Below are 13,784 nucleotides of genomic sequence, written 5' to 3'. Positions count from 1 at the left end.
GTTGCTATGGTTGTTGTTGGTTGAATTGGTTGAATGATTTAGGAAATGGCCTGAGTTTCAAGACATTTTTTTTTGATAGGTAGGGAGGTGAAGTAAATATTAGCCAGGAGATCCCCTAATAAGCATAGGATTTTTGTCCACCATAGCTCACCAACTGCACTCGGAAATTGTCGTTATATTTTCTTAAATATGAACATGATATATAGTTATTAAATTCAGATTCAGGAATTATTTGGATTAATTCCTTTCATTAATTTAACGATTTGGCCAAAATATCGATAAAAAAAACGTAGATAATAAATTCGAGTTTGGATTCGGATTCGGGAATTGTTCGTTCATAAAAAAAAAAAAAAAGGGACAAAAAATTCGGATGTTATTTTTAATAGATGCAATACTTGTTTCATATTATATATCAGTTATCATACGTACGCAACATAAAAATGATATAAAAATTAAAATTTTAAATTTTAAAGATAAAAATATTATACTTAGTCATATCTTTTTTTTTCTAAACTCATTTCCTATTACTCAAATAATTAAATCAGAGAATGAGAGACTGAGCACAAATTCAGCTAGACCCACGTCACCCACCATGCATGTTCACCTTAAAAATTAGAGAGAGAGTAACGACTGTAAGACTTAGTCCAACCAAAATGGGGTGAAAGATTTTATCATTATTATTATTATTATTATTATTATTATTGTAGAAGTATGAGAGATTACGTTAGGAAAGATAAGCTTTGTCGGTTTTTTTTTAAATAAAGAAGAAAAGTAACATTAGGATAATAAATGCATACTAATCACACTATTTTCTAAAGGATTTTTTTATATATAAAATTCGAGAATTTTTCAGAATTTTTTTTTTTGATTCGTATTTGGACCGAATTATTCGTAAAATTCGATAAAATTCTATTCGGACGAATTATTCGCATTTAATTTGGAGAATTTAATAGCTGCCTAGGTTTTTAGACTAAACAATTAACTTTTTACATAATTTTTAAGATGGTTAAAAAATATTTAATTTAATAATTATTTCATTAAAGGTTCCATTTTAAATCTTATGCGGGTCCATTATTCGAGTATTTTGTCTAAGAGAGGTCTTATATTTCAAAATCTTAAGCTAGCTTTCAAATATGATACTCTCAAGAAATTCGGATTTTTTAATTTGGACTAGATCTAACCCCGCTCAGTTTGAACCTCTACCGTCGTTAGCGGTCCCAGTGGGTTCTTTAGCGTCCACGTTTGGGGTCTGGAAGGAACGACCAAGGATGTCCCTGCGGTTTTTGAAAAGACAAAGTGGCTTCGTATTTGGTACATGAACAAGTTTCCCAACGGCTGGATAACGAGGACAAATTGGTAAATTTCACATTATATCGCTTTTCACTGGCTAGGAGACCCTTGAAACCCTGCGCATTGGCTTCATTCCCACTATGACTCTTCAATCGTCATTTCTGAATCGACCCAGAAATCACTAAGGAAAGAAGCTATTTCTCTCGCTCTCTTCTCTTCTCCCTCACACTATGCCGCTTCGGTATCTTCCCTTCTCTATTTCACTATATCTCCCGCCCAATGCAAGGTCTGCATAAGGGAAGAGGCAAGTCATCTTTCATAGAGCTCCTCCATCGCTGCGTCTTGAAGAACCTTCTCGAACGGCCCCAAACTAACGCCTGAAGCCTCTCAATTTCAAACCCATCAAGGATCGCCTGAAGCTTCTCATCTCTTCCCTTCGACGATGGTTTCTTCTAATCTTCAAACTCAAGGTCATCTCTGATGCAGCCTCGTCAAAGGCCAGGTTTGTGAGTTATTGAATTTCTCAAATTTAACCTAGTTCTCTAGCCTCTGAAGATTTTCCTGCGACAACATTCCAATCGCTGCTGTCACGGTATGAGTTATCCTTCTCTGAACTCAAATATCTAAAGTATGCGAAGCCCTAAAATATGGGGATTTCGGGATAGGCTTATGATTTAGGGCTTGTCTAGGGTTTTTATCTGAAGCTCTGTCTCCTTTCTCTAATCTACATTTGATTTAGGGCTTGTCTGATTTGTGGTCTTGATTTCTGTTCTCACCCTTGAACTGCAAGCTTTTCACCCTTAAATTCCATTTTTATAAATGCATGCAAGGGCTGTTAAGGAGAAAATTATTTTCATGATTTTACCACCTTTACTGAATGACTTGAAACAGAAGGGGGTGAGTGGTTTCCTATAGAAAAAAATTGGGTGGGGGTACATTTTACTCTTAACTTTTGCAGGAAATTTATATATGTTGATCTTCAAAGTGTTACAGAGAACATCCAGATGATGTTGTGATTTATTTTATAGTGATAACTAAACATACCTATAGCTTTGACAAAGGGAAGAGTAGTATATGAATTAGAACCCCTCTAGCCTCTTGGCTTTCTCTGTTGTAGCATCCCCTAGAGCCCTCTTCCCTGTAGGTATGGTTAAGCAACACAAATAACCACCAGGTTGATAGCCAATGTTATAGGAAGCATGGGCTTTAGGCATCATCATATGGAAGCAACAGAACTTAGAGTGTCAATGTTCATGAGGAATTTTTTTTTTTTGGGTGAATGTTCATGAGGATGTTCAGACCTTAGTTGTCCTCAAAATCTGCAAGTTAGTTGCAGAGGTACCTTTAAGAATCTTGAACCTAGGGTGAGGGATTTGCCCCTGGTTTTTGTCGTTCATCCTCTTTAATATTTTTATTAATTATGATTCTAGAAATTTGCTAGAACTTGTTTTTGATAACTCTGTCACTTTTTTATTGTTTCTGTTTCTACATTTGTTTTCTGTTTGCACGTGCGCACTGTTGGCCCATGTTTTTTTTTCCTATGGATTTGGTGGCTTTTTAAAAAGGAAAAAAGGTACTTTCTGTGGAAATAATTTCTGGTTATGTCCTTGGTGAGGTGTAAAGGCCATATATGCCCTCATGAAGGGAGGATGCAGAGGAGGTCAAGTTTAGGGAGGAGTTTGAGGGGGGCAGTGCTTGAGAGACACTCAGCACCAGGGGGGTTGCATATGATAGTGATAAGGATACGCCTGCTGATGTGGAGACAGAAGCAGACGTGAGAGAAACACTGCATGCTAAGGCAGCCAACAAAGTTGCACATTGGCATGAGTAGGATAAAGGCAGGGAGTTCAAGGAGCTGGTTCTTCAAGCATACTTTGACATGGCCATCTTTGTGATACAATCAGAGGAATGGTTCCATTGGCGGCAACAATCTTCTAGTGGTTTTGAGTCTCCTCGGAAATCTATGTGGTATTGACATTGTGTACTGTTAAATGGTTATTCTTCTTCTTCATTCTTAATAAATATTTCAATTTCTTTTATTGAATGCATGCTGGTAGTGCTAAATTATGCATACAAAAGGTAATATAAGGGAAAGGACATGGTAGGCTATGACATACACTAGCAACCTCCTAAAATCATGCATGACATACACTAGCAACCTCCTAAAATCATGCTTAAATAGTCTTGCTAAAATTGATGTCACTATACATGGTCAGTTGAATCAAATGTTTGACCGCTTAAATGGTCAATTTAATTTTTTGACTGAAATGTACCATATCTCCACCGAAATTTTGGTAATTTTACAGTACATTTCGGTTTCGACTAGGGTAATCACTAACCTTGACGTCACTATACATGGTCAGTTGAATCTAACTGGATAGGAACCTCGCCTAATCATTGTTATAAGGATGAAAACTATTTCAGATGGACTTAAAAAAAGATTTATTGTTTGAAAGTGGTTGTTAGTTTTAAACTTTTAAATTTAGTATGTTCCTAGAATGTACATTAGTTTCTTTTTTCCCGTCATGATCTTGTTGGTCTGCAAGATTTAAAAATTAGGTCCATTGTGGACGTAAATTTATAGCTTGTGCTTCTTGTATAACATGTCCATGGTTCCAAAGCTGCCATGGACCATATGCTTACAGTGTCGAAGGATCACATCCAGGTGCATCTTCATTTATATAATTTTGCGCTGATATAATGCAGGACATGCAATTTTCTCACAATTTTTATTAGATCTCCTTGCAATGATCATTATGGTTGAATTGGTAGGGACCAAGGGAATTTTATGATGGACCTCTTATCAAATGCATCAATTCACATGTTTCAGTTGAAAAGTTGATGCCCTGGAGAACAATTACACGTGGCTTCATATTTAAACAAAGTTGCTTTGTTGCTGTTAAAGAATAGACCCTATATACTATGGGGGTACAATTTTATGTCTACCACAATATGGGGGACTGTAAGAGTATTGATTCTGCTACTCTCTTAACATTCTCTCGCTCTTCTTTTTCTTTCTCTTTAATCTCATCTCTTCTACTGCAGTTACTGGTTACAGATCCTGGTTTGCCACAGTTGCTTTAGCAACCATGGCTGCAGGGTATGAAACTCAGTTTTGAATTTTAACTTAGTAACATTAGGGTACACTGATGCTGTTCTATTAGGGGTGAGGATCAGTAACTTCAGCTCCATCAAGTCCTTTTGATATGGTGTCTTTTCATTTTTATCCTTATTAATCCCAGTTTGAGATGGTCTAAAATGGGTAAAGACTAAAAGCCTCAGACCGACCTGTAGAAACTACGCAGTTCCGTTGGGTTTTAAGTTGTCATTGAGCTTTTTTTGGTGGATGCAACTTTGAAAAGCAACGATGATTCAACCTTATGCCAATCCAATGTTGAAATCTTCACACCTATTAAAGAGAAACAGGAAAGTTAGAAATGTTGGGGCACATTTGCCACCATAGGCATATATATAGCTAAAATAACGGTTTAAAGGTAGTCACTGGTATTGTTGGGGATTTGAAGGATACGTTCCATTATTTACGAACTAAGATATTTTCTACGTTTCTTGGATTCCATTGTGTTTGGTTTCTGATAGCTGTTGCCTAAAAGATAACTGGTAACTTTTGAAATTTTAATGCTTCAAGTGACACTTATCTGGGGACCTCCATTTTAATTTCTTTTCTTATTTTCCTTCTTTCTGTTATTTCTTCTTTTTGGTGGGGATATGGTTGTTGGTTAGTTCTTCACCTCAGTTCAGCCTTTGATAAGCCCAAGAACACAGTTTATTGATCTTTAATCTTCTGAGGTGTTCTTAAAATCCACTAGATGGGTGAATATTCTCATGTTCTTGTTTATCGATGAACATGCACTCTTGGCTCAATATTTTTTTCTGTATTTTTGTTATATATTGTTGACTGTAATATATGTAAGCATTTCTCAGGGTTTTCCCTTATTTATTTATTTTTTTTGGACGGCCTGGCCCTGAGATTATGAGGAGTTCCCTCGTAATGTAGTAATTCAAATGTGTTTCATTACAGTTTGTATTCAGTTTTTCTGTCCATTTAGTTGGGATCATGTGCTAACTGAACTCAACTGAGCTTATCTCTTCTACATGGGTGTTGGCAGCAAAAATTCACCATTGAACCTTGATTAGGTTAATATTCTGGTTACTCATTATCATTTGTCTTTATCACCACTTCGATCCAAGACATTTTGGGTGCCTACTAACTCCTCCAACTTGTATCATGCCACCTCTTGCTGTTGCACTCATTGGTCTTATTTGCACATGGCTGAACCATCTCTCACTTTCCCTTTTTCATCACTTATAATGATTAAATTTTCTTGACTACATTTATTTTTGATTCTATCACATCCTTAGACTCGGCACTAATCCATCTTAGTATTCTCAGGTTAACAATGTGTATTATATATTTATACTAAATTTTGTGGAATTTGGATATATTATGTGTTCATTTTCTTATTGCTAATTCTGTGTTGTGTGTGCATGTGTGTGTATTATATCTTGTCCCCTCTTCAAATCAGGTTGGGATGCCTTTGAACTTGAGGGACTTTGTCTTAACCAGCCATAGTGGTGAAGAGGTAAAGCATAATAGTATTACATTAGATATTCCCGGTGTCCTTTTATTATCGCAGGAATATGGAGTGACAATGATTGTGCCTCTCACCCATAGCTATCCCAGCTTGGGCCTCTCACCCATAGCTATCCCAGTTGTTGAACATCCTATTTCAGGAATATGGAGTGACAATGATTGTGAAATTTATTCTTTCATTAATAATCAATGTGTTACATCAACTTCTCTTGTATGGTAAAGGGTATAGCCTTACACTTCAGAAAGTAACCCAAAATAGAAACTAATATGAAAATAGAAACCAAGACTTAAAAGACTAATCTTTCCTAAAAATCAACTACTCAACCAAGTAAACATAAAAGTAGAAACTACTATCAGCCTAATATCTCCTAACAAATAAGTCTAACTTGTCATTCAAGACAAACCCAAATATACAAAATCTTCCCAAGTTACAAAGCTTGATTGCCATGATAAAAAAAATAAAAATAAAAATAGAAGGAATACATGAATATAGAAATATAAACTTAATCCCATATCTAAAAATATTCTTCAACTTAGCGTTGCTTTCAATTCTTCAATCTTTCTAATGCAGATCCAGGTTCCCATATTTGGAATTAGATTGCTTATGGGGACCCACTCAAGAATTAATAACTCAAATATTAAAGAATAATAGTAGTTCTGTAATTAATCTCAAATTCCCAAGAAGGGTGACAATTTTGAAATTAACTAGAATCTAAAGTTCAATATGACATGAAAGACTAAAGGGGATAACAAGGTTTTGATTTATTGACTAAGGGTTTAACAGGAACTGAAGTTGAGCTAAAGACATAAAAGGATTAAAGGCATAAGAGGGGGCAAGGGGCGATAGTATGGGGAATAGTGTTTAACTAAAGGAATAAAAAACACGGGACAAATCAGTCGTCCCTTACCTTCAGCCCAAAACCATGGTGGAAAACTCAGAACCTTGCGGAAGAGAAATTGATGGCAGCTCTGGAATCAGACTCAAACGTCACTGAAATTCCAAGATTAAGAATCACCCATAGCTATGGAACTGAGCCAGCAGCAACAAATCCCAGAATTAACTGCAGGTCGAGTTATATACTTCTGGTGCTGAAACCAGCGATAGTTGCAAACCTTCGATTCATAGCATAAAGCTATCTCATGTATGATATACTGGGGTTTGTATTGCCTGTGGAAGCCCTACTAATGTAGGAGTAGATTACAAGAAGCTAATCCCCACAATGTATAACCCCAAACAATACAACTAGTAACCTAAGACTAACAAATTACCTCTGAAGGTGCTTTAGAATAAAGAAAACAAAACCCAGGAATAATTCCACACAATGGTAATGCAACCCAACAAGAAAAAAACACCCCAAAAGAGACAATCGGCTAGGAGAGAGAAAATACCCTGTGCAGCCTTAAAGAGAGGATGGTGCGACTTTAGCTAGAGAGCTCAAAATGAGTTGCAAATTGGATCAAAGGCAGTCCCTAGGGAGGGTACAAAAACCTAGAAATTTGAGAAGCTTCTGATGAGGGATGTTGAGATACATACTTTCTTGAAAATCATACTTGGGAGAGAGATCGTGTCACACACCATTTCCAGTAGACCCAACTTACCATTAGGAATACAAGCGGTGTGAGTAAGACACGTACCTATCTTACCAATCTACAGGATATCTGATAGCAGTATCTTAACATTTTCACAATCTCACAACACAAACCAACATAAGCAGTGGAATCATAAATAAAATGGGGAAACATCTAATGATAATATAATAGCAATAATCGAGTTATTCTGTTACATTCATCCATGACATAATATAATCTTAAAAAAAAAAATCTAAAATCCACAGTTATATCCTAAAGTATCAAAATATGATGTACAATCTCACGGTGTGGCGTAAGCACAGTGGTCGCAAGCACAGTCTTGATCGTGCTCCTCCGCTACTGGCATCCACCAGTTGCTCACACCATACTTTGACCCAGAAGATACTGGGTCACCCGTTATTGGCACCATGGTACCTGCATCTTCTAAAAAAGGGTGTATACATGGCATAAGCCGCTCAGTGAGGGATGGGGTCAAGCACATCCAAGTAAGACAATAGTAATAATTTATGATACATGATTACGGAAATTAAACACATAGGCCATGATGCTCGTGATGCAGTTCATTGATTTATTATCTACCTAACAATACAAACTAAGTTTGGTAAATGCTACTACGACGCATTAGGCTGTATCCTTCGTCTCGAAACTGCCATCAACTACATAAGGACACAAACCTTAGTTGTGATTAAAAGCCTACCGGTCTCCATGTGTCCATGGGTCACCCAACAAACCCCTAATAACCCCCTCCTGGCAGTCACGGCACCGGTACATCATCGGCCACACTGGACAGCTTCCCACCTCTGGATACAATCACATAGTACCGCGGATGTGGCATTCCGGAGAGGCACATCAAACATACGATAATGGGTTATCCAACACCTCAACCCCTATTGGCAAGGGTTCGTAGCATAGGGAATGATACCTAACCACATATAAGCTACATGCCTTCGTAATGATACAGTTAGTATGAATTACATGATACTGGCAAGGCCTCGGCCGCCAAATGTAATCCATCTCCAAATACAGTCCCATGCACACGATACCAGCAAGACCTTGACCACAAAGTGAATCTCAAGACCGTTTACCTAATCTAGCATACATATCACAGTTAAGTATGGACTATGTAACACCGGTACCAATCATCGGCCACGAAGCGCATCCATTTCCAAATGTAGTCCTGGGGTACACGATATAAGCGAGACCTTAGCCACAAAGTGTAATCCGCGACTACAACTAACTCTAATGCATATAATCAATGCATGAATGCAACATACATACGGCAATCACGACACTGGTACCACCTCGGCCACGTTGGATTCCGTCTCACACAACCAAACACAAGATGATCACGGTACCGATACCACCTCGGCCACACCAGATCCCGTCATACATCTCCATACAATTCATATCATAATCATAATCATAAAATAACAAATGTAACATATCATCATTGTATTTGAGCAATTACAATTAAACATATAATTCTAAGCATGTGATCAATTTAATAATAATAAACATTCCAAAAATAAACACAATCCATCCCTTGCCTGGTTTACGATCGAGTGTGTTCGGGTTCAAGTATAGCCACCAATCGATTAAGTCAATTTTGACTTTGGGGCACATGTGCGTCACTGTCCTAGACACAAGGGAATCATACATTAGTACGCGTTGAAAACATCGGGAGGGACCCACACATGTCACCCCCAAAGGGTACAGATACTATTCCTAAGTTACAATACTATCACTGGAAACACCCACCGGAAATCTCAGTCCTGTTTCTGGTGGAGAAGTCAGAGAGCACATAAGGCTCACATGTCCACCAAAATTATGCCACCGAAAAAGGACCCAGTGGATCTGGTGGGCTATTTCCGGTGGTGGTTCAGGACAGTCCACCCATTTTAGGGCTTTTCAACTTGGGCCTGATTGTCGGGATTTGTTTCGTGGAGTTTATAGGGAATGTTCCTAGCATCATTCTAAGCCAAGAAAATTCTAATTCCACCAAGCCATTTGGGAGATACGTTGATCAAACGATCGAAACCCCAATTGGTCTTTTGGTAATACATGTTGTCGGAGCTCATTGGGCTTAGTTCGAGCTCGGCAACAACACCGAGAGGGTAGAACATGCATCCTACAACCTTAACATGGTTTGTACACTAAGATTACATCCATACCTAACTTGGTCTAGGTCAAAATGAAGAGAGAGAGTGGTATGGGAGGTTGTACTTACCTCCGACAACGATTCCGGCAACAAGGTTGTAGCCAGCCCCAAGGTAGGGCTCCAACCTCCTTCCTCTTCTTCTTTTTTCCTCTCCTCTTTCTTTCCTCTCCTACGTTGGGCACAAGGGAAATGAGGAATCATTTCCTCATTTCCCAACTTATAACTTAAGTGGACCTTAGGGTCTATTTGGTTTGGACCCGTTTTGGACCAATCAGGTTAAAATGAATTTTGGGGCACGAGGACCCACACATTTAGGTCCATAAAGTGCTCACATCACGAGGAAGGTGTGGTGAATGATTTGGGATCATCCAGAGTCATTTACAATGCGAGTGGCGGGAACCATGGGCATCGAAACCCCGATAGCAGCCTGTCAACCCACAGGAAACAGGCATCGGATCCAGGCCCAGGCTGCTTGCAGTGGCTTATTTCCGGCTATCTTGACAGCTTCCTGTCTCATGGCTTGTCTCGCAAGGGTGGTTGCCCTCAAATGTGCTCAAGGCTATTCGGAAATTTTTTATGTGTGTCGGAATTCAAGTGTGGGGAGTTGGGTCACTTACCGTCTGGGATCGGAAGGTATGAATCCCCTCCAGTTAGATAGGCATGTGATGCACGAACATGTGGGGTCATCTCTTCCCCTTAGGTAATATGCAGCTACGAGTCAAAACCCGATCATACTTCCGATCTCCGATCCGAGGCTTGTCATAACAATTCAAATTAAACCGGATTAGGGCACGGGTGTAACAGATCACATGCTTCAAGAGAGAGAGTTCTGTTGAGTCGATTCTCATTTTGGAATACTTGGACATGTCTGAATCCTTAGTCTCTTACAGTAGCAATAAACAATAACAACAAGCAAATACCAAAGTATGGAAGCAAATAAAGTATCAAGAACCAAGAGAATTGTGGGTGGGGTGGCTATCTCGGCCAGGGCATCTCACCCGCAGTTATCTCGGCTGTTTAGAAGCAATTGACTACAATCTTTATTTATTCAAATCTGAAATTATGAGTACATAGGCTTTTCTATTTATAGAGGGTAGAATAACAATCAAAACACAACTAGGAGCTAGTTTCCAAATAGGACTAGACACTCCTATTACAACTAGGACTTCAAATAGAACTAGGACTAGGCTTATAACTCCGACATGGAGTAAAACTAACTAACTAAGAGTCCTTATAGGACATTACAATCGATGGGCCCAATGGGCCTTTATTGAATTTAATAGTAGCTTAAATAAACTAAAGAAATCGATGGGCCCTATGGGCCCTTATTTAATTACTTAACCCACTTAATTAAGTGGGGCAATAGGGGTCCTTTGGGCTGGGCTTCTTCCTGCGATAGCTTAGCCCATAATATGGATCTACATCAGCTTCCTCTTAGAATCATTCGTCTCTAATGAATGGATGGACATATAGTGCTCATAGAGATCCGTATCAAGACATCGAAAGTCATCTGTATAGATCCAGGTGCAATCTTGTTGCAGTCATCCTTTCCACTTGACGAGGAATGAATAGTAACCCTTACCACCACGAACGGTAGTGAATTTGTTGTCAAGGACATCTTCAATAACATCATCTATTGAGGTTACCAACTGGGGAAGCTTTAGGGTATGCTTTGTGTCACCTTCATCAGAATGGTGTCCCATGTATAGTATAAGGTCAGCCACATTAAAGACATTGTTGATCTTCAGAGTAGGAGGTAGTTCTAGCATGTAAGCATTGGGACCAATACGTTTCAAAATCTTGTATGGACCCATATTCCAAGGATGGAGCTTGTACACTGTACCGGGAGGGAACCTCTCAGGTGGAATTCAAATCATCAACATATTACCAAATTGAAATTCCATGTAGCATCGATGACGGTTAGCAGCTGCTTGATACCCGTCATTTCTAACGGCTATGTGGTGATGAACATTAGCTTGTAGCTTTGTTATATGCCTAAGGGACCCTTCCGCTTCAACACTAACACGGGCATTAGGTGGCAATGGTACCATGTCAATCGGTCGCTGTGGTTGTAGTCCAAGAACAATTTCAAATATAGAACGACCAGTGGTGCAGTTGACAGAGCTATTATATGCGAACTCTGCGATGTCAAGAATAGATGGCCATGTCTTCTGATAATCACAAACTAGGCAACAGAGCAAATTGCTGAGGCTTTTATTCACTACCTTCGTCTGACCTTCTGTTTAAGGGTGGAATGCCGTAGAGAACTTGAGTTTATTGTTTGTTTTCAGCCATAGGCTCTTCCAAAAATAGCTCATGAACTTGTCATCCCTATCTGAAACAATCGTCTGTGGCAAACCATGTATACGCACTATCTCTTTGAAGAAGAGCTTGGCTAAGTGATTGCATCAAGTGTTTTTCTGCACGGGATAAAGTGTGCCATCTTGGAGAATCGATCTACTACCACAAATATAGAATCATACCTTTCCCATGTAGGTGGTAAGTTTAAGACATAGTCCATGCTTATGTCTAGCCAACGTGCATGTGGAATGGGCAGCGGTGTGTATAAACCCTCATTTCGCATTCTTCTTTTCTCCTTTAGCAAGTTGACAAGTGCGTCATCTTTGTTTAACATACTGAGCATCGTTCTGTAGTTGAGGCCAAAAATACAAGTCTATCATCATATATAATAAGTCTTGTCCTTGCCAAAATGTCCTCCCGTTCCTCCTCCATGTAGCTCTCAAACCAAGTGGTGCCTTAGAGAGGTGTTTAGAATCCAAAGATGGGTGCCCTTGAAGAGGTATCCATCTGTATGGAGTATTTGTCATTCTACCTCCTTCTTGTAACTTTTTGAATACTTCTAAAATAGGGTAATTTATAACGCCACTCCCTAGAGAATGCCACTATTATAAGGACACCCCCTCTGTTTTACCAAATTAGACTCAGACCTTTTACTATTAGTCACTATTAATTGAAAAGTTAAAATGACCATTATACCTTGTTGTTAAAGGTTGGAAGCGATAGAATGAATTTACCAGCACATAACCAACCGACGAGACTATGACCTTGGTTTCGAAACAACTAACACACACCAGTTGGAAAACATCGGCGGTGAAGATATGAACAACGGATTCGAATCTAATAGCTAATAAGCTAGTATTGCTTTTTCTATTATGCTTTACAGCAAAAGCTAGCTACCGACGGGAGCATTGAGTTCGATGCCAATGACTAATCCAGATCTTTATCGATAGTTAAGTAACTCACAACACTACAACTGAAAAAAAAAAAAAGCAAAACCAGTGGCCAAGGATTAAAGTATCGGTATCGATCGTCATATCGGTCGATCAAAATTAAGATACGTATCGGAGGGTATCGTATCGTATTGGAGATACGCTAAGATACGCTAAAGATATGCACATAAATGGATAGGAAACATTTTTTTATACACATTTGCATAAAAAAATAGTTAAAAAAAATTATATATAACATGTATTATGCATAAACAGTAAATTGAGAGTATCGCACTAAGAATCCAAGGTTTGTAATTGTCCCATAAATGTAAAATCCTCGTTCCCAACCTTGATTTCCACTTTAGTTAGAGAGAAAAATGGTTGGCAGTAACTTTGGAACAAAAACACCTCAAAAAATTATGTTTTTCTAAAAAATTACCCATTTTGGCCATTTTATGACCGTATCGGTACGTATCGGTGTGTATCGATCGATACATACCGATACATACCGAAACGTACATTTCACTTCAATTTTAAATTTTTCATAGAGTATCTGTACGTATCAGTGAGTATCGGTGCGTATCGGTGGTGTATCGGTGCGTATCGGTGTGTATTGTAGGATACGTATCGATACATAAGGGTTTTAAAATTTTCATGATATGTATCGGTATGTATCGTGCCAATGCCTACAGATACGGATACGTATCGACCGATACGGCACGATACACACCGATACTTAAAACCAAGCCAGTGGCATTTCTAGCTAAGTCTATTATGATGTTAGTAAGATAGATACCTTGAGAATCCATGCAATGGATTCCTCTCGAGCAGAAGCATCAAGTTATTGAGATCGAAACCTGGTGGAGTAATCCAATCTAGGCATGTGCTCTTTTATTTATTTTAT

General features: G+C 38.6%; 1 long non-coding RNA gene across 2 annotated transcripts in view; it reads left to right on the top strand.

Annotated features, from left to right (window-relative positions):
- The first annotated feature begins 830 nt into the window (after positions 1 to 830).
- LOC122083992 overlaps positions 831 to 13,784 on the top strand; it is a 42,486-nt gene continuing 29,532 nt past the window's right edge. The window contains exons 1-2 of one of the 2 annotated variants that reach the window (XR_006141789.1): positions 831 to 1,882; positions 2,906 to 3,258. This is a non-coding gene — a long non-coding RNA (uncharacterized LOC122083992). The remainder of the gene's footprint in view (positions 1,883 to 2,905; positions 3,259 to 13,784) is intronic. The other variant, XR_006141788.1, reaches the window with a different exon arrangement.

The sequence above is a fragment of the Macadamia integrifolia genome, chromosome 7, assembly GCF_013358625.1.
Source record: "Macadamia integrifolia cultivar HAES 741 chromosome 7, SCU_Mint_v3, whole genome shotgun sequence".
Taxonomy (NCBI): domain Eukaryota; kingdom Viridiplantae; phylum Streptophyta; class Magnoliopsida; order Proteales; family Proteaceae; genus Macadamia; species Macadamia integrifolia.
The sequence above is the reverse complement of the archived record's forward strand: the minus strand, read 5'-3'. Positions and strand labels throughout refer to the sequence as shown.